Source organism: Pteronotus mesoamericanus, unplaced genomic scaffold (assembly GCF_021234165.1).
Source record: "Pteronotus mesoamericanus isolate MK-2021 breed Mesoamerican mustached bat unplaced genomic scaffold, CSHL_Meso_final contig_72, whole genome shotgun sequence".
Taxonomy (NCBI): Eukaryota; Metazoa; Chordata; class Mammalia; order Chiroptera; family Mormoopidae; genus Pteronotus; species Pteronotus mesoamericanus.
This window is the reverse complement of record NW_026555242.1, coordinates 2,009,262-2,028,335: the sequence shown is the minus strand read 5'-3', so window position 1 is coordinate 2,028,335 and position 19,074 is coordinate 2,009,262. Positions and strand designations below refer to the sequence as shown.

Genomic DNA, 19,074 nt, shown 5'->3' with positions numbered 1-19,074 from the left:
AGTAGATGCCCGAAACTGCAGACAGTTTCAGTACATATACTACAAACCCTATCTATACTATGGTGGTTGTTTTTTTTAATACATACTCTCCCATTATAAAGTTTAACTTGTAAGTTAGGCAATTTCACAGATAGAAGATTCGTTCTTATTGTAGATCTTGGTAACCTCAGCATACAATTTTTTTCTTTCTTTATGAAGTTGAAAACTTCCACCTTTCCACTTAAAGGAAGCACATTATGGCTTCTCTTTGGCATACCCGAATTGCCAGCCTCACTACTCCTGTGCTTTGGGGCCATTAAGTAAAATAAGGATGACTTGAACACAAACACTGCAATACTGTGGCAGTTGGCTACAAAGTGACCAGTGGACGTGGAGCATCTGCAGAGTGGATACACTGCACAAAAGGATGGCTCCTAACCTGAGCAGGGCAGAGCCGGACAGTGGGAGATTTCAACACATCGCTCAGAACTGCCAGCAATTTAAATTTTTTTTTAAATTTTAGAGATAGAAACATTGTTTTGTTATTCCACTTATTTATGCATTCATTGGTTGTTTCTTGTATGTGCCCTGACAAGAGATCAAACCCGCAACCTTGACGTAATGGGAAAATGCTCTAACCAAATGAGCTGCCCAGTGAGGGCAATAAAACTTACGAATTGTCTATTTCTGAAATTTTTCACTTAATATTTTCAGGCTCTGGTTGACTGTGGGTAACTGAACACTTGGAAAGCAAACCTATGGATAAGGGAGGACTGACTGCTGGAGATCCCCATCACTCTTCAAGCCTGAGGTCAAATGCCACTTCCTCAGGGAAGCACTCCTTGACATCCCGGCCAAAGTCTGTTTGCTGTACTTCCCCATCATAGAGGTCAGCCAGCACATTGCACTGCATGGTGGGAGAACAGAGTTAGCCTGGGCCTCCCCCAGCCTGGAGCTCTAAGAGGGAAAGGAGCTGTGCTCATTTGGGGGAACATGTGTTTTCAGCCTGCCCCACAGCCATTTACCCCTCAATTCCATTTTGAGATTTTCCTCCTTTTATTAAGTATAGTAAGTAGGGATTGAAATAAAAGGTTTTCTCTTCTCTAGCTGGGGGGGTGGGGAGCATATGACCAAAACTAGACCACATGGATGCCATCACTATGAATTTGAATATTTTTTCTTTATTTTATTGATTTATAGAGAGAGGGGAAGGGAAAAGGGTAGAAAGAGAGAGAGAGAGAAACATTGATATTTGAGAGAAACACTGATCAGTTTCTTACCCATGTCCCAACTGGGGACTTAACCCACAATGCAGGCATGCGACCCGACCGGCAATCAAACCCACGACATTTTGGTTTGCAGAACAATGCCCAACCAACTGAGCCATACCGGCCAGGGCCAGGAATATGAATATTGACACAAGAAGATTAAAATTGTTGCACTATGTTCCAGATGCAGAGATGTAACCCTATATGGCAAGTCCCCCTCCCTAGCCTCTAGTGGCGCCCACCTTCAAGCCTCCTGGTGACTCCATGAACAGCCCATTTCCTTTCAAGGAATTCACTCTTGCTTCAGTTGGTCACAGTTGATGTCAGGGTAGACTGTGCTGCTATAACAAACTACCTAAAATCTCAGCAGCTTAACATAGTAGAGCTTTATTTCTTGTCCATGTCACAGTTGCAGGGGGTTGGCAGGGAGCTCTGCTCCACAAAGTCACTCAGGTTCCCAGCCTTTTTTCATCTTGTGACTCACCCTTCCTATAGGTCTCTGCAGTCGTCAGCTCTCTCCATCTGGCGTCAAAGAGAAAAAGGGAGAAAGAAGCATTCTGCAGGAGGAAGATCTGGAAGTATCCCGTATCACTTCCACGAAATCCCATAGTCCAGAAATCAGCCATATGGCCCCACCCAACTTCAAGGGAGACTAAGAAATATAGTCTAGTTGTGCACAAAAGTGAAAAATAAACAGGGTTGGCCACTATTGCTTGCCACCAGCCAAAGTATACCTTGACCAATACACTCACCATTGTCTTGTCAGTTCCTAGCCCCAGGCCTGACGCAGAGTGTCTTCATAATAACCCTCACAAGGCTCAGGATAATTAAGCAGCTGGCTGAAGGTCATCCAGCCAGTAAGTGGCAGAGCCAAGATTCAAAGCCAGTGCTCCTTCCATTGTCCATGCTGCCCCCCAAAGTCTATCTGTGTCCTCAGCCCAGAGTTGTGTGGAAAAATGAAATTAATAAGAGCCAGACCCTTGCCTGGAGTTCATATCAAAAGAAAAAAGCTGAAGAGCAGCCCAAGTTTGCCAAGACTTAAAGGTCAGTTCAGGACAAAAACAAATGAGATGGCACATACTTGTGCCAACTGCACTGCACAAATGTAGAGAGCAGAGAAATGCACTTTGGGCTGAACCCAATGATCTGGGAAATCCTCAGAGAACAGGGATAGCTCTAATATCCAGGGAAGCAATGTGCACACAAATTCTCCCAGGGACACTTTGGATTCAGGCCCTGGTCTCTGAGTGTATTGCACTGGATCTGACAGCAGGCAATTTGGGCCTTCGGTCTCAGTCTAGCTGCCTACATGCTTCACTATTTGTCATGGGCTAAACTTCTCGGGACTGTTTTAGGTTGTGTGACAGAAAAGCAATTCAAACTGGCTTTAAAAAACAAGGATATACTCTGATTCATATATATTAAAAGTCCAGGTGTAGCAGGCCTTCAGGCATAGCATACACAATCCAAGGGCTCCTACCATATCCTTGGGCCTTGGTCTTCTCTGTCTCTTCATTTTTGCTTTGCTCTTAGCCAAGTTCTCCCCTAGTGCTGGACCCTGGCTGTTCTAGAATAATTCTAGAGGAAAAAAAGATTTTCTTTCTAAATTATCTAGAAAGAGTGCTAGGATTTATTCTACAACCAGAATGGCTTAGGCCACCCTTACGCCATCAGTTTTGAGCTGGATGGACTCTTTTAAAGTCCTGGATGGTGTACATGTTCCACACACCGATCATACCTGCGCTCTGTCACCATACCCCCTCACCACCATTTCCAGGCTGTGGTGATTTCAGGTGAGGGAGGATGCAGAAGGGGGGAACCTTTCAAAGAAAGGGAGACCCCAGGCTGGCACCTCCCCTTGAGGCAGTCAGGACCCTGTCCAACGTATCATGACACATCCTATAGAAGACTGCTAGTAGACAGGTGTGGATTTCTCTCAAACACTCAGTGAATGAAGGCTTCTGCTGCCCAGAAAAGGGGCCAAAAAATGTGATAGATCCCAGGGTTGGTAGACTATCTCCATCCCCCAGCCTGCTTGAGGACCAGGATTTTCTGCTGAGTGCCCCTGAGCAGCACTACCTTATCCATGTGACTCACTTTGAAAAATAAAGTCTGGCATGGGGACCACCAGGACAGAACTGGTGGCTGGGCCTGGGCTGAGCAGGATGAAGGAGATTAGGAAATGTCTTGCCTCCACACGGTCCAGAATTCAAGATAGTCTTTGGGCACAGTTTGTGACAATAAAGAGAAACTCACTTCCACTAATTTAAATAAAGTGATAGTATGTTTAGGAATGCTTTCAGCAGCAAGTAATTAAGACATAAAAATGATGGTTCATTTTTCTTGCTTAATAGGAGCTAAGAGATGCTGTATAGACTCAGCTGCCCCATGGAGTCATGGCATCTCTATGAGTCTCTTAGCATTGCCCTCATGGTGGCAAAACAGCAGCTGCAGCTCCAGGTATTGTGTTCACATTTTAAGTAGGAAGTGGAGGGAAAGAGATGACGCCAGCTACACCTTGCTCCTTTTTAGGATAAAAGGAAGACTTCCTGTAAACCTTGGGCAGCTTGCTGCTCCCATCCCATTGACCAGACCTGAGAAATATAGCTTCCCTAAGCTGCAAGAAAGGATGTGAAAGAAAATATTTAGCTTTTCTAGACTGGATGGTGGCAGAAGCAAAAGAGAAGTAAATAAGGAATGCCAAATAATGTCAACCACAAGAAAGTTTATTTTGAATATAGCAGGATAACATTTTTCATACATTAACTTATTTCAATTTCCTGATATTTTCTTTTTTACTCCCTGCTATCAAGGCAAAACCTGTGCTCGTCATCTCAAGAAAGAAATGTGAGAGGGTGGAAAGCAGAAAAAAAAGCCAGAAGTCTGACTTTTGTGTCCCAAAAGCTTCTGTCCTTAGTGGAGCAATACAAAGACCAAAAATAGAGCTTGTCCCCTTTAGATCAGTAATACTCTCCTGAGGTACAGGCTGAAAGAGAGAAGCGTAAGAAAGATAATGAAAAAAAGAAAGAGTTTGGGGAGTCTCTGAAGGCAAGGCTTTGACCCCATACTTCTTGGGGGCATGGTACAGCAAGACTAAAAAGAGATTTGAGAATCTCAAGAGCAGATGGAAAGACTGGTTTCCAGCAGTCATGGGAGCAACTGACTGATCCCCGAGGCTTGCAGGTGGTCTAGAAGAGGCCGAAGAGTGGCACAGACAGAAACAAAGGTCAGGGGCAGATGGCTGAGTGCTCTTGTCTTGAGCACACCTACATGGATAGAGGACTTCAGGACAGACATTGACAACCGTAACTGGGCACTTCAAAAGCCATCCAGGAATTAGACACATGCATACAGCAAAGGGGTAGTGCCATCCTGGTTTGCAATAGAAATTATGCTGAGTTATGGAAAATGTAAAGAAAGTTCTTCCTGCACCTTCAGGGTGTGGACTGAGGTCAGAGTCTACAGCAGAGATGGCTGGTTGCCTCACCCAGCATCTATTCTCCCCCTTGTTCCCTAGGAATAAACCCTTGCTTTTCCCTAAACACAGTGCCCAGACTCCCTTGAGCAAGGTGGGATCACGTGACTAAGCAGTAGACAATAAGATGTAAGCAAAACTGCTCTGTGTGACTTGCAGAAACTTTTCTTAAAAGGGAAGGACCCATTTTTGTCCCTTCTTCTTTGTTGCTGCTCGGAACCAGACAGCTCCAGCAGCCATCCTGGCCCGGGAGTTGACCTTAAAAATAAAAGGTGGCAGAGAAAGCAGAGCCTCAGTCTCTACGACATGGCTGTATCTTCTTGGGTTGCCCAACTCCAGACTTATTTGACAAGGATGGGAAATGCACTATATTAGTCTACTTGGGGTGCCATTACATCATTCCATAGGTGGAGTGGCTTAAATAACAAAATGTATTTTCTCACAATTCTATAGGCTAGAAATCTGAGAACAAGGTGTCAGCAGACCTCTCTCTTTGGCTTATAAATGGTTGTCTTCTCCCTATTGTCACATGGTCTTCCCTCTCTATGTCTCTGTGTCCTAATCACCTCTTCTTATAAGGACACTAGTCTTATTGGACTAGGCTCATCTCACCTGAATTACGTCTTTAAAGGCACCATCTGTGGTCTAGCAGAGAGAGCGACACCAAGAAGTAGGATACTTAGTGTCACATGTGGTTTCTCACCCACTTTCCAATGAAGATCTGACCACAGGAGAGTGTGCTGTGCCTTCAAGGTGTTAGCTCTGGACAGGGGTGATTTCAGGCAGGAAAGCTCTTTTCCATATTTTCCCTGCCAGTCACTGCGTCTTGTGATTCCTTAGACGTGTCAGGGTGGTGGGACGAAGGAGTCTCTGCGGACGCTCCCTCAGGCGTTGTCACTCTCCTTAGTGAAGCTGCTTAATTCCCATAGGCTTCAGGCTTGACTTTTCTGTTGTTGAAGATAATAAAAGGTCATTATTATTTTTTTTAAAGACATCATCTTCGAGTACGATGACATTCTGAGGTATGAATTGGGGGAGGTGACATCACATCATAACATACACTTGCTAAGCAGGAGCCAGCACTACCTTGTGGTGCATCCCTGGATAAATAACTCCCTGTCCTTTCTGAGCCTCAGTTTTCTCTTTTGTGAAGCAAGGAGCTTAACGTACTGGTGGCTGCTGTTTTGCATTTTGCTTCTCAAGGTTCCCCCTAGGGCTGCATCTCACCTAAATTTAGGGCTAATCTGTACCCATTATGGGCTTGGTGGAACAGGAGAAGGGTGTGGGTGGGCTCACAGACTGACGGCTGTGGGGCTGCAGCCTCCTCTCCGCCAGCTCTGGACTGGCTCAGGCCTTCACGACCACTGACTGTCCTCCCAGGACGCACTTGGAGAGGTTGTGAACAAGAGTGGTGGATAAGGCCTGTTCCCCACGCCAACATCCTCACCCGGCCTGCCCTGGACCTCAGAGATGGGGAGTCACATCACACAAAAGTCGGTGCTAGGTGTGTCTTTCATGGCTAGCTCAAGAACCCTCATTTGACTCCTGGAGAAAACGAGGCAAATCATTACACTTAAACCTGGGCCTCGAAGTTCACCCCCCTCCCACCTCGTTGAGAACTTCTCTCTACTCTATTTTCTCTCAACTGGAATCCATCCCATTAACTTCTTTTTAAAGATTTTATTTATTTATCTCTAGAGAGAGGGGGACAAAGGGAGAGAAGCATGATGTGTGACAGAAACAATGATTGGTTGCCTCTCTCACACCCCCAACTGGGGACCCAGGCGTGTGCCCTGACTGGGAATCGTACGAGCAACCTTTTGGTCCACAGGTCAACGTTCAGTCCACTGAGCAACACCAGCCAGGGCCCATTAACTTTTTAGAGAGTAAATAATTCACCAGTTTAAAAAAAAACTAACAACAGAAATAAATTTACATTTGTCATTCCTGTTCCCCATTCTCCCCGTGCTCCAACCTCTTTGTGCTGACCACTTTTCACTTTTCCCCTAGGGTTTTTTAATGCAAATATAAATACATTTTCATATTTCCCATTTCCCCCATGTCTTACACAAAATATGGCACACTAAATATACAATTCCTCCATTATAGTATACCCTAGCAATGTTTCTATTATAGTACCCAGAAATTTTCTTCATTTTTTATAGCAGCAAAATATTCCATTTTATGCATGTACCATAGTTTATTTAATCAGTCTCCTATTGATGGCCTTTTGGGCTATATTCAGTCTTGGGAGAAAAAGTCAACAGCAACAACAACTAACACACATGTGCACACATGCACATTTCCATTCATGCCAAATAGCCCTGCAGCATAAATTCCCAGAAGTGAGACTGACAAGTAAAAAAATAAAGCATTTGTAATTTTGATAGAGAATAACAAGTTGTCACTCACAAGAATTGCACAAATTTGCACAACCCATCTGAAACATACATAAGGGCCTATGTCTCTTTTGCCTCACCAGAATGAAAAATGACAAACTAAGGAAATATATTTATAACTCATACCATAAAAGAAGGGCTTTTCTGCCTAATATATAGAATTTATAAAATCAATAAGAAAAAGCCCCGGCTGGTGCAGCTCAGTGGATTGAGTGCCTGACTGCAAAGCAAAGGGTCACCGGTTCAATTCCCAGTCTGGGCATGTCCATGGGTTGGGGGCCAAGTCCCCAGCAGGGGGCATGCGAGAGACAACCACACATTAATATTTCTCTCCCTCTCTTTCTCCCTCCCTTCCCCTCTCTCTAAAAATAAGTAAATAAAATCTTTTTTTAAAAAAGAACAGTATAGTGAATGGAGAAGCCAGAGAACTTACAGGCACAACCCATACACATGAACTAAGGGGGAATCGCTGGAGGGAAGGGGGGGAACCCGGCAGAGGGGGATGAAAGTGGAAAAATTGCGACAACTGTAATAGTTTAATAAATAAATTATACTTTAAAAATAAAAATAATATTATTTAAAAATCAATGAGAAGACCAATGAACCAATTGAAAAATGAGTAAAAAAAAAAAAAATTTAAAAAGATAGTCTCTAAAGAAAAATTTCTCCTAGACCTCTGAAAAAATGTCAAGTTCACGCATAATAAGAGAAATGCACATCCAAACGATACTGAGAGGCTATTTTTCACCTATCAAAGAGCAGCAAAAAAAAATCAAACATTTGACACTTTGTCATTATTTCTACCACCTGGAACTTCTCCTCTCTTAACAAATAATAAAGTAACTCTCACTTGCCCTTTCCAGGTACTACCTTATTTCTCTTCTCTTCTCCATAAGCAAACTTGACTCCACTTGCACACTTACTCAAAATACATTGTCAAGGCAGGGGTTCTCAACCAGGGCGATTTTGCCTTTCAGGGGACATTAGGCAATGTCTGGAAACAATTTTGGTTGTCACAACTTGGTGAGGGGTTGGGGGCACGGGGGGAGGTGCTGGTACTAGCATTCGGTGAGTGAAACCCAGGGATACTGCTAAACATCCTTCAAGGCACAGGACAGCCCCAGAATTATCCAGCCCAAATGTCAACAGTGCATTAAGGCTGCCTCTGACATCAAAGTTAAGTCCTGTGGACTTTTCCTAAGTCTTCATCTATTCTGGTCCCTCATCAGCATTCAGCACTAGCAACCCTTCTTGAAAAGCTGACTTCTGTGACATTGGCTTTCTTTTCTCCATTCCCTACACTGGCTCATTCCTCTCTAGGTGGCAATTAAATATGTAGGCTCCTCAAGGTGGGATCCTAGATACTCTTTCCCTCTCACTCCGCACTAACCCTAGGTGATGGCACTCACCCCCTTGACTTTCATCACCGTCTGCCCAAGTCTCACCTGGGAGTTCCAGTTCCGTACAGCCAACTTCCTGCTCCGCAATGCCACTCCGAAGTTTCCAAGGCCCCAGGACCCTCCAGATCGAGCTTGCCCTCATGACCCTCTGTACCAGCCCCTTTCGGCGTTCCCTATCCCAGTGACTGGCAAACCACCAGACTACATGGGAGAGCCAGAGCCTAGAAGTCATCCTCAACACCTCCCTCTTCCTCAGGCCTCAGCATGGCCTGAGGTTTATTTTTAAAACATCATTCTAGCCCTGGCCAGGAGGCTCAGTTGATTGGAACATCGTCCCATATACCAAAAGTTTGCGGGTTCGATCCCTGGTCAGGACACATGTGGGTGACAACCAACTGATGTTTCTCTCTCACATCTCTCTCCCCCGCCATTCTTCACTCTCTAAAATCAATAAAACATATCTTTGGGTGAGGATTTTTAAAAAAAGTCTTGCCAGTTCATCAACTTCTCTCTTTCCCGCTGTCACAGTCTGCCCCATGCCACCCTCACGTTTAGCCTAGACACCTGTCCCGTCTCCTGCATTGGTTCCCTGCCACCACCTTGCCCCAAGCAGAGAGAGGGAGCTCTTCAAATCACAAATCTGATCACCTTCCTGTCCTACTGTCATTGGCCTCTACTTTCTCTGAAGATCAAATCAAAGCCCCTCTGGCGCGGGCATGGCCTGGTCCCTGCCAGTGTTATCACACTGGCGGAGGGGCCCTGCCCCAGGTGACCTTGTAGGGGTCTTTCCACCGTGACATTCTGTAATTCAAGCTCCTGGACATGTGCAGCCCTAGAACTATATGGTGACACTTGAGTAACACAGAGCTGAAAGAACTCAGTGGCAAGCTGCATCGCCACCTGGGTGTTCCAGACAAAGGAACAGGAGTACAAAGACCCTTCAGGAATGATACAAGTTGAAAATCTTTCCCCATGTACTTACTGGTTGTTTTTATTTCTTTATTTTGGAACTGCAAGTTCACAATCTTTGCTCTTTGCCTTGTCTTTTTCTTTATGATTTGTAAGAGCTGATTTTCTATTAAGGATGCTGTCCTTTATCTGTCATGTGTATTATACACTTTTAAAATAATTGGCCTTTTTTGGGGGGGGGGGGGTGAGGTTGGTTTATTTGTGTTAGTTTTTGCTATGTAGAAAATTTTTAATTTTGTACAAAGCTATGATTTCTGAGCTTAATTTCTCACCTGGGAAACACTTTCCCTTTGAGATTTAACAACTTTGTATTCATATTTTCTTCTAATTCCTCTAGAGTTTTTTTAAACTTTGAAATCTTTGATTCATCTATTATTTCCTATGCTTTAACCAGTGAGTGACTATCCAGATTTATACTTTTCAAAGACTATTGAGTCACCCATCTTTTCCTCATGAATTTGAAATGCTCAGGTGCCAGGCACTACCCTCAAACCTACTAAGCTCAAACTTACCCCTCCTAGCCTCAGTTTGCAATACAGAGAGTGGGGTTCTATAGAACACCTTTCTCTGGGTCCATGCCAGGGGCAGAGTCTGCCCGTTGGTGGAGCTAAGGGTAGACTTGGAGGCAGGAGGAGTAAGAAAGACACAAATGCTCTCATGACCCTGGGGCAATGGTGATGCTGAGGGGCAGCCTGAGGGGCTTGAGCCCTCTCAATGGTCCATCAGTTCCCCACAGAGTCATCCCAAATCAGCATCACTGCCTCAAAGAAAATTCTTCTTCCTCTTGTAATCAGATTGCTGTCCCAAATACATCTACAGAGAAATTCTGGAACTGACCCTACTTGGGTTCAGGAGAGATCATGAAGCCTAAAGGGCTGCTCTCCCCGATCCAACACCTGCTTGGCTGACATCTGCACATAGCTCACCCACCCACGAAATTTCTCTTTGCACAGCTGTACCCACCCAGGCGCATTGGCCCAAGGGTGGCATTCTCTGCCGCTCACTCTCTGGCTCTTCCTCCCCACCTTACAGTGCTAGGATGAAGGACCTAGGCCTGGAGGTTGAGTCCCCTGGGGCCAGGGACTGACCCAGCTGGAATGGGAATCCAGCCCCCTCTCTCGGCCCCCAGGTTTCTTCATTGGTGGCAGTGCCACCGTATTTGTTTGGGTTCCATTGCAAGACAGAGCCACAAGGCACTGTAGTCCTCTCATCCGATGGAAAGGCTGCTGCTTCCAGGAGAAAGATCCTACTTCTTTTGTATGGGTCCCCACGGACAGACTTAGGGCCGGCGGGAGAAGGCACGGCAGCCCTTCCCATTGCCAGCAGCTGTCTGGGAAGGTACTAAGTTCCCCATCCCCGATCCTTTGACTGGAATGCTTTCCCCTCAGGTAATAATGTATCTCATCACTTACCTCCTTCAGGGCTGCATCAATATATCAGTGAGGTCACTTTATTATTTTATCTTGTTTACTATCTGTCTTCTACCACCAGAATATAAACTCCACGAGAGCAGGGATTTTATGTTTTGCTCATTACTGAATCCCTTGTGTCTAAATAGTCCCTGGCACATAGTAGGTGTTCAATATCTGTTGAACACATTCTGCCCAACCACCTTCAGAGCTATTATTTTTATCTCCATTTTACAGCTACAGAAGCTGACGCCCATGAAGATGAAATAACTGGTTTTAGAAGCGGCCCTGGGTTTCCAATCCCAGGCATTCCAGGTCCAGAGTCTGTGCCCTTAACTCTACACTATATTGCAGTGACATAATGCTATTGCGGCATTGCCTGTAACCGAAGAAGCCTGGAAACAACCGAATTTCCCATCAGTAGCGGAGTAGTTAAATAAATTACAACGCTAGGCATCCTGTAATAGTGTATAAAAACAACCTATAAAAAAATTAAGCAGATCTGTATGTACTTATTTGGAACAATCTCCAAGATATTGTTGAGTGAAAAACAGCAAGCTGCAGAACAATGCATTGCACGTGCTGTAAGAAATAAACAAGGGATCCATACACACATCAGTTCAATGTGCAGAGAAAATGTTCTAAAGGGATTCATTAGAAGCTGTTGACAAGAGAAAGGAGGGCATGGGGTCCCTGTCAGGAGGAAGGCTTTGCACTCCGTTTTGTATTGTTTGGATTTTAAACTATGCACATGATTTACTTTTTAGCAACATAAAGCTCCCATATAATTAAAAAACCCTGAAAAGCTACAGGGTTTATATAAAAAATTAGCAGTCCCCTATTCCACCCCCTCTGTACTCCAGGGTTGTTTTGTTTTGTTTTGTTTTTGTTTTTTGTTTTTTGGAAAGGCAGTGAATTGAGCCCTTTTAGCTGTCCCTTCTGCTTGCCACTCTCTAAGTCAGGATTTCCCAAACTTTAAGGAGCTGGGAATTACCTGAGATCCTGTTAAAGCACAGGTTCTGATTCAGCAGGTCTGGGGTGGGGTCCAAGATTCTGCATTTCTAATGAGCTTCCAGGTGATGCTGATGCTACTGGTCCATGGATCATTTGTTAAAAGGCAAAATTCTAAATAGCATGCTAACACAGGTATTTCTTGATTTTTTTGTTTTTGGTCTTACTTTGTAATACAGAAAATGAAAATTTAGTTCTCTTATACCCTCGCCCGCCTCTCCCACACACATGAATTCCATTCTCATCCTCCCAATGTAGTTAAATACACTTTCTGATGAAAATAATTTTTAGCATTTATATTGTTATGCCTTTATATATAATATTCACAGCTCAGCCATATAATATACAATGATTACATTTCCTTTCTTGCGTAACTTTTTGTTTTCCCTGGAGTTAATAATTGCTTCATCTTTTTTTCATTTTGCCTTCAGTAATGCATTCGCAAACCCTCCTGACAAAACCCAAAATCTCTTCTTGGTAGATTTAAACAAATCATATAATCTACATCTTGGAGCCCCTGTCCTTTTGGTCCGCTATGGATTGGTAGCTCAGTATATTTCCTCAATTAAAAAGACCAAAAAATGGACTGGTTAACAGTTTGTGTCAGGAAGCAGGGAGGAGGGTTCAGAGCCCCAACTATGAATTAGGCCTTCATAACTGCTAACTGTATTCTATTCTCCTTCTTCCTTTTAGTGGTACTCCACCGCTGCCCCATGTTTAGGCACTTGGCTGTGCAGATAGAGACTGGATTTCCCAGTCTCCCTTACTGCTAGAAAACAAATTACTTGGTGACAGAATGAGTAGAAGTTACGAATGCCACTTCTTTCCCACTCCATCTTCCCTCCTTCTTGAGGACTAAAACATGAAAACGGCTCTTAGAAGCCAGCTTCAACCAAGAAGACCACCTACCTCCAGACTGTTACCTGAAAAGAAATAAAATTCTACCTTGTGATAAATAATATTTGGACCAAATCTGGTTTAAGACATAGCCTTTTCCACATGTTATAATTCACAAGCTCCTTCTGGTAAGACACTAGCATTCTTGACAAAATGCTGCAGCAATATCCTAATAAATTTTAATTCAAGTAAGACCTTTTCTAGGAAGCAAGCTTCCCATCCACTCATCTGTCACTTATTCAGGGTGCTAATGATTTGGAATTCAGACGATCATTTTTCTTGTGTCTGGACAAACAAAGAATATCTAACCAGTCTCTATCCTATAAAAGAGAAAGGTCTCTTTGAACCAATATGGTCATAGCCTGTTTCCTCATGACAATCCTGAAATAAAACTTTGGCACGTCATCCTACTTAATTGGTCAGAAGACTTGTTTGAGCCACTGTAATGTGGGGCCTTTTTGTTACAGCAGCTTGGCTGCACTTTAATTAATAGAGCGGGAAGGGCTATCTCCCACCCACCCCACTGGGCAGAGACTCCTCCACAGGTGAGACCCTTTCCTCTCTGGGTCTGTGTGGGCCTCACATATGCTGCTAAGCATGTGATCTGGCCTAGATGTGCTGAATTTGAATTTGAAATTGAAATGGGAACTAGCTGGGTCTAATCTGCTTCCCCCTCAGACTACAAGCAAGTTAGATTGAATACCAGTGATCATTCTGGTCTTTAATGAGGAACTTTGACAAACACCAGCCATGCTCAGCTGTACCAAAGGAAAAGGTGTTTGGTCAAAGCATCAAAGAACCCTACGGGAGAGAACAGACCAGAAATGGAGTTAGACCTTAACTGACCATTTACTGCGTACCAGGCATTTTACATGCTCTACTCATACAATTCTCCCAACAAGCCCACCAGGGGGTATTTGGAGTAAACCTTAGCAGCTTTGCCTGCCCACCATCCATGGGGGAAAAGGGGACTAGAGAAATTAATAAAAACAAAGGAGGGTCCCTATGCGGACCAAGGACAACAATGTGCTGTAAACTGAAAAGAAGAATTAACTCAGAGTTCTGTGCACCTAAGTTCATAATGGAAATTAAGGGAGTGAGAGAGAATGGAAATCAAATGTCAGAAGGGGACTCAAGCCCAGTCTGCCCCATTGTGAAGCCAGGCCTTGGAACCTCCTTATCTAGCCTGGGATGGCCTATGTCCCCTGGGGCCTAGGTCAGGGAAGCCAAGAGGCCGGGGCTTGGGCCGGGATAGACAGGATAGATGAGGCCTGGCAGTTACTATTCTCCATGTCCTGGTTCCTGGGTTCTGGAGGGCTAAGAGCTCAGCAGACAGCCCCCATGTATGGTCCGAGCATTTCCAGCCAGGCAGGCATGGGCCCTGGGTCCATTGGAAAAGGCCTGGGTTCTTTGGGAAGCAGACAGGCTCTCTCAAGATCAAAACATCTCAAGCCTCTTCCTTTTTTGAAGGCTCATTATGTTCTGGAAGCATTAAAAAATCATGAAAACGGCATTATGAGGACCGTGGTGTATCTTAAATGTTTATGCCTGTCTGATTAACACTTTACACACACACACACACACACACACAGTGTGATACAGTCATTCCGTCCACAAGATAATTAGAGGATTCATAAAGGACGTGGACTGTGTGTTGGCGGGGGGCGGGGGGGTGGTATTTGTGATGGGACGCACTCTTAATGCCCCAGGAATGTCCTCAGTTCTCAATCTTGTCAGAAAAATTGCCTGAGTCTGTAACTGAATGTATAACCGCATGTAGAAATAATACCAGTTTCTATCCAAGTCTCTCCAGGACGTGAGGCCTGGACCACACTCTCCCCATGCCCAAGACAGATCTGAGTCAGGCCTGAGCCTGGAAGGATGGTCAGGCTGAAACACCAGAGCCAAGAGTTGCAGGCGACTCCAGCCCCCCAGATCTGGTGGGGCTGCTTTAGCTGGCCCACAGCCGGCCCATAGGTCGGTATGGGGCTGGGGCAGGGGCGGTGGCCAGCAGGGGCTGCTATCTCTTTTAGGGGAGGGAGCAGCAGGTGAATGGCTGAGATTTAAGGATTTAGACCCTCCAAGATGCTTGAGGCAGAGTTGACTCTTACCTTCCCTCCCTAGGTCTGAGCCTCCAGCCCCCACGCCCAGCCCAACAGCCAGGCCCAGCCACCCAAACAGGAGACAGGCAGAGCTTCACAGCCACTAAGAATTAAAACCTATTGATTTTCCCCATTAGCTAGAGAACACCATCAGAGTGCATTAAAACCAGGCAAAGCACCAGCATTGTGAATAATTAACATCCGCAAATGACAACCCCTGGACCTAGAGGAGGGGGAAGGTTGACTGGAGCCCTGGGGCACACTGACCCCTTCTGACTCCCATCCCAGGGAGCCAAAGCCTGGACTCCCTTCGGGCCCTCCCCTAATCTCCACTCTTCTTCCGGTCCCCGTCTTTTCCTCAGAGAAACACGAAGTCTCTGAGGCACGTGATCCTGGCTGTCCTGGAGCAGGGAGCACAGAGCACCGAGAAGACAGTCAGGCTGCGGGGCTTGCCTGCGTGTCCCTGTGTGACCTCTGGGGAGTCCGCCCTTTCTGGACCCCTAAGGGTTGGATTAGCTGGCCTGAGGCTAGGTCTCTAAATCTATGGTTCCAGAGAGGGCCAGTGGCTGGCCCAAAGCACACAGTAAGTCTGCAGCAGAGCCTGCACTGGAACCTGGGGCCCTGTGTCATTCCCCCAGCCCAGCCTATGGGGCGCTTGTGCGAATCAGAACAAAGTCACCCGCTTTAGATAGACTAATTCAGATAAGGAACCCCTCTGGGCAGACCAATTAGAAAAAGGCACCCCCCTCTCCTCAAGCTGTCACAGCTCTAAAGGTGCAATGCAAGGCTTGGCAGAGGAGGGGTAGGGTGGATATCAGCCCCCACTCACCATCTGCCCGCGTTCCCTGTGCAATGTCAGCCTAAACAGCTGAGCTGACCCTCCACCCACCTCCTCAGCCCCTCAGCGGCTGACCCAAGTTCCCACTTACACCCTCCTCCCACCCATCCTTTCCCCTCAGAGTCCTGGGAGGGCCAACGCTGGAATGAATACCTTCTACATCTCTGACCGAGTCACCTCCATCATCTCCCTGCCTTGCAGAGCACCACCATCGGTTCATGCCTCTGGGCCTTTGCATATACTCTGTTCTTTCTACTCTTGAGCCCCCTGGAAAACTCAGCTTATCGAGCTTGAAGACTTTCTCCTCTGCCCCTCCTCTCTTCCTCAGACATGCCAGCTAAATCTTGCTACTGGGCCCTTGCTGCTGCCAATTCCTCTTCCTGGACTGTCCTCCCTTCAGGTCTGGCCCCTGTCCTCCTCCTCCTGCAGGTTACAGCTCCAATGTTACCTCCTCCAGAGGTCTTCCGTGAACACTTTATAGGTCCACCTCCCCATCATCAGCCTCTCTCGCATCTGTTCTATTTTTTTCATAGCACTTTTCACACTCTGAATTTATTTTTCCCTTGTTTATTGATGCCTCCAGGCCACTATGAATAGCTGTGGATGTTGTAAATTGCAGATAAAGTGAGTGGGGCTGACACCCAGCCTGCAATCCACACTACAAGCTGGCTGGGTGTTGGGGAGCGGTGCACCTGCTGGGTGGGAGCACCTGTCCCTGAATCACACTAGGGCACCATGTAGATGGCTACGGCCCCATTGGTCTTCCACCGGGACAATGCCAAGCCCTCTAAGGCAGGAATGGTGTCTGCCCTCTTCACTTCTGTGTGCCTGGCACATAGCAAGTCCTCAACAGATCTTTTCAAGCAAACAGATTCTTCTCAGATCTCCTATAGGCACTCTCTCCCCACACTCCTCAGTAGAATAAGTGGCTGTGTGCAGTGCATCGCTGGGTCCCACGGGGGCTGGGTGCAGTACCCCTGGGTAGGTTCCGCAGGAAGCCAGCGACGGAACTAGACCTGGAGTCAGTGATGCTATTGTTAAGGAACACAGGGCAGGGACGGGGTGAAGCCACTGAGCTGAGGGTGGGTAGTGGTATGAGTGGAGGAGCCCTGGGGACACTCTCTGCAGCTCAGAATCCTGTGCGTCCCTGAGGGGCTGCCCTGAGCCACCCGTCTCACCCAGCTCCCTGCAGTGTCCAGGGAGGGTTCAAGTGGCCAGGGCACTCTGACCAAGATACAGATGCAGGAGGTCACATCTGAGGGTCGTTTAGAGGCAGGCCAGGCTCAGTGGGGGACAGGGCTGAGGCAACACCCCTGTGTCCACCTGTTCTCCCTGCTCACCCCCACCCCCTGCTCTGGCAGGGAAGGAGTTAACCTCACCGCTCCTCAGCACGAATGTGGAGCTATTAATACCCACAGCCTAGCCGGTCTGCCAGAGCAGCCACTGGAGTCAGAGGGAGCAGGGAGCAGAGGGAGCGCGCTCCAGTCTCCAGTCAGAGCCAGAGCTGGAGCTAGGACTCGAGGGGCCAGAACTTTCCTTGGGGACGGTGTGGGCACTGTGCCCGCCTCACCGGGTCCTCGCCCACCTTTCAGCTTCAGGCCCTGACCCTCCCTCCTGGAGGCCACCCATGCCACCCACTTCAGCAGGGGAGAACAAACTTTCTTAGGGAAACCACCTCTACCGCCGTGCTGGGTGAACAGGGAGGAGCCGACGCCTGGACAGACAGATGAGCAGATGGACAGGACACCTGAGAGCCTGTCCTCCCAGCCTTGCCTTTGACAGGAAGCAGCAGAGCGGGCAGCCGAAGAATCTAGGGCTCCATAGGGGCAGCGAGAGGCCCTGCTGGACCTTTGACGGCCAGTGAGCCATTTCTGAGTCCTGGCAACCAGAAGCTGCTTCCTGAGGTTTAGCACTGTGGCTGGAAGTCCTGTGGGTCAGGACAGGAGTCCCCACCAGACAGAGCCATAGGCTCTCCCACCCACCAAGGCAACGGGTAATCTGAGTGAGAAGGCACAGGTGGCAGGTGGGCAGGCGCAGGGTCCTGAGGCCAGCAGGCTGCTGACCCTGGAGCACTCTGGCTCAGGGACCCCTGCCCAGACCGAGGATGCTGCTGTCGAGACGACCACCAGTCACCCCTGTCCGGTCCTGGAGCTGCCTCCAGCCTGGCCCCTCGGCTGTGGATCAAAGGATGTGCCAGCCTTCTGCTTCGTCTGCTTTCACAAGGAGGAGGAGGAGGAGCTGCTGGAAGAGGTCCCACTGCAGAGGTCAGTCCCATGGGGGGACAGTGGGTGGGCCGAACAAGGCCACAGGGCTCAAGCTTGGGACCCCTCAGGGCCTGGCAGACTTGCTTCTCAGCCCCTTGGTCCGCTGCTTACCACCCACCGCCACCTCCCTACACCAGACTCTCAGATCTCTCACCTGTCTCTTCCCTGTTTCTCCCATCCTGGCTGCACAGTGACCTTTTTGTCCTCTCCCACTGTGGTCATGCCCCCTCTGCTCAGAGCCCTCCATGGCTCCCAGCTCCCACAGGACGAAGTGGACACTCAGCTGGGCATTCAAAGCCTGTGTGATCCAGCTGGCCCCACCCATCTCATCCCACTCTGCTTCCCCGTGTTCACTCCCCGGCGAAACTCTGCTCAGACTTCCCTGCCCCAGCCCCACCCAGGCCCGGCGGCACTGCCTCCTCCTTCAGGAAGCCCCAGCTCCACCCTGAGCTGAGAGTCACCTTTCCTCCTCGCACTGAACGGACACCTGATAGTGTTGAGTCCCTGTTGAATTAATCAGTTGAAATGACTGTGTTTATATGCATGTTGCGGGGGGGAGGGAAGGAGGGAGCAAAGGTTTGTGTAGCTGTGTGACTGGGTATTTGAGAGTGAGTGTGTGTGACTGTGAGTGTACGTGCACGTTTGTGGAAGCACTTGTGAAATCTATGTATCTATGTGGTAAAGGGGTTGCGCACTGTGCCTGGGTGTTGGCATGCCCTAGGGCCCATTGTCCCTATTGCCAGTTCTTCCCACCCCCCACCTGCAGGCTCCGGCCAAGTGCATTACTCAAGCTGTACCACAGGCTCCCAGGATAGACGGAAAATCTGCAGGGTAGACAAGAGTCACCCCTGCTCTGACCCAGCCCACCCACGCCTCCGTCACTGCCTGAGTCAGCACTGCCCTGGGTGGGGAAAAGGGCAGGCTCAGGGCCAGCTCAGGTGCCCCCCCAGGCCCTTTGCCAGGAGGGCAGTGCTGTGGGCTCCTGCTGCCTGGGCCAGCTTCCTCCCTGAATCTCTCTGTCAGACCCTGGGTCTGTGGTTTTCCCTCGGTGGGCCTTTGTCTC

At 47.6% G+C, this 19,074-nt stretch overlaps 1 protein-coding gene and 1 long non-coding RNA gene across 2 annotated transcripts in view; one reads left to right on the top strand and one right to left on the bottom strand.

Moving 5' to 3' along the window:
• Window positions 1-1,571: 1,571 nt before the first annotated feature.
• Window positions 1,572-18,309, bottom strand: LOC129078091 (uncharacterized). Its single transcript, XR_008529932.1, has 3 exons — window positions 18,166-18,309; window positions 5,335-5,669; window positions 1,572-1,769 (listed from the first exon to the last, which is right to left on the bottom strand). It is a non-coding gene; the product is annotated as an uncharacterized LOC129078091 (long non-coding RNA).
• SBK1 (SH3 domain binding kinase 1) overlaps window positions 17,187-19,074 on the top strand; it is a 54,632-nt gene continuing 52,744 nt past the window's right edge. Inside the window, exon 1 of the mRNA XM_054582778.1 lies at window positions 17,187-18,011. The gene's annotated coding sequence lies outside the window, so the exon portion shown is untranslated. The remainder of the gene's footprint in view (window positions 18,012-19,074) is intronic.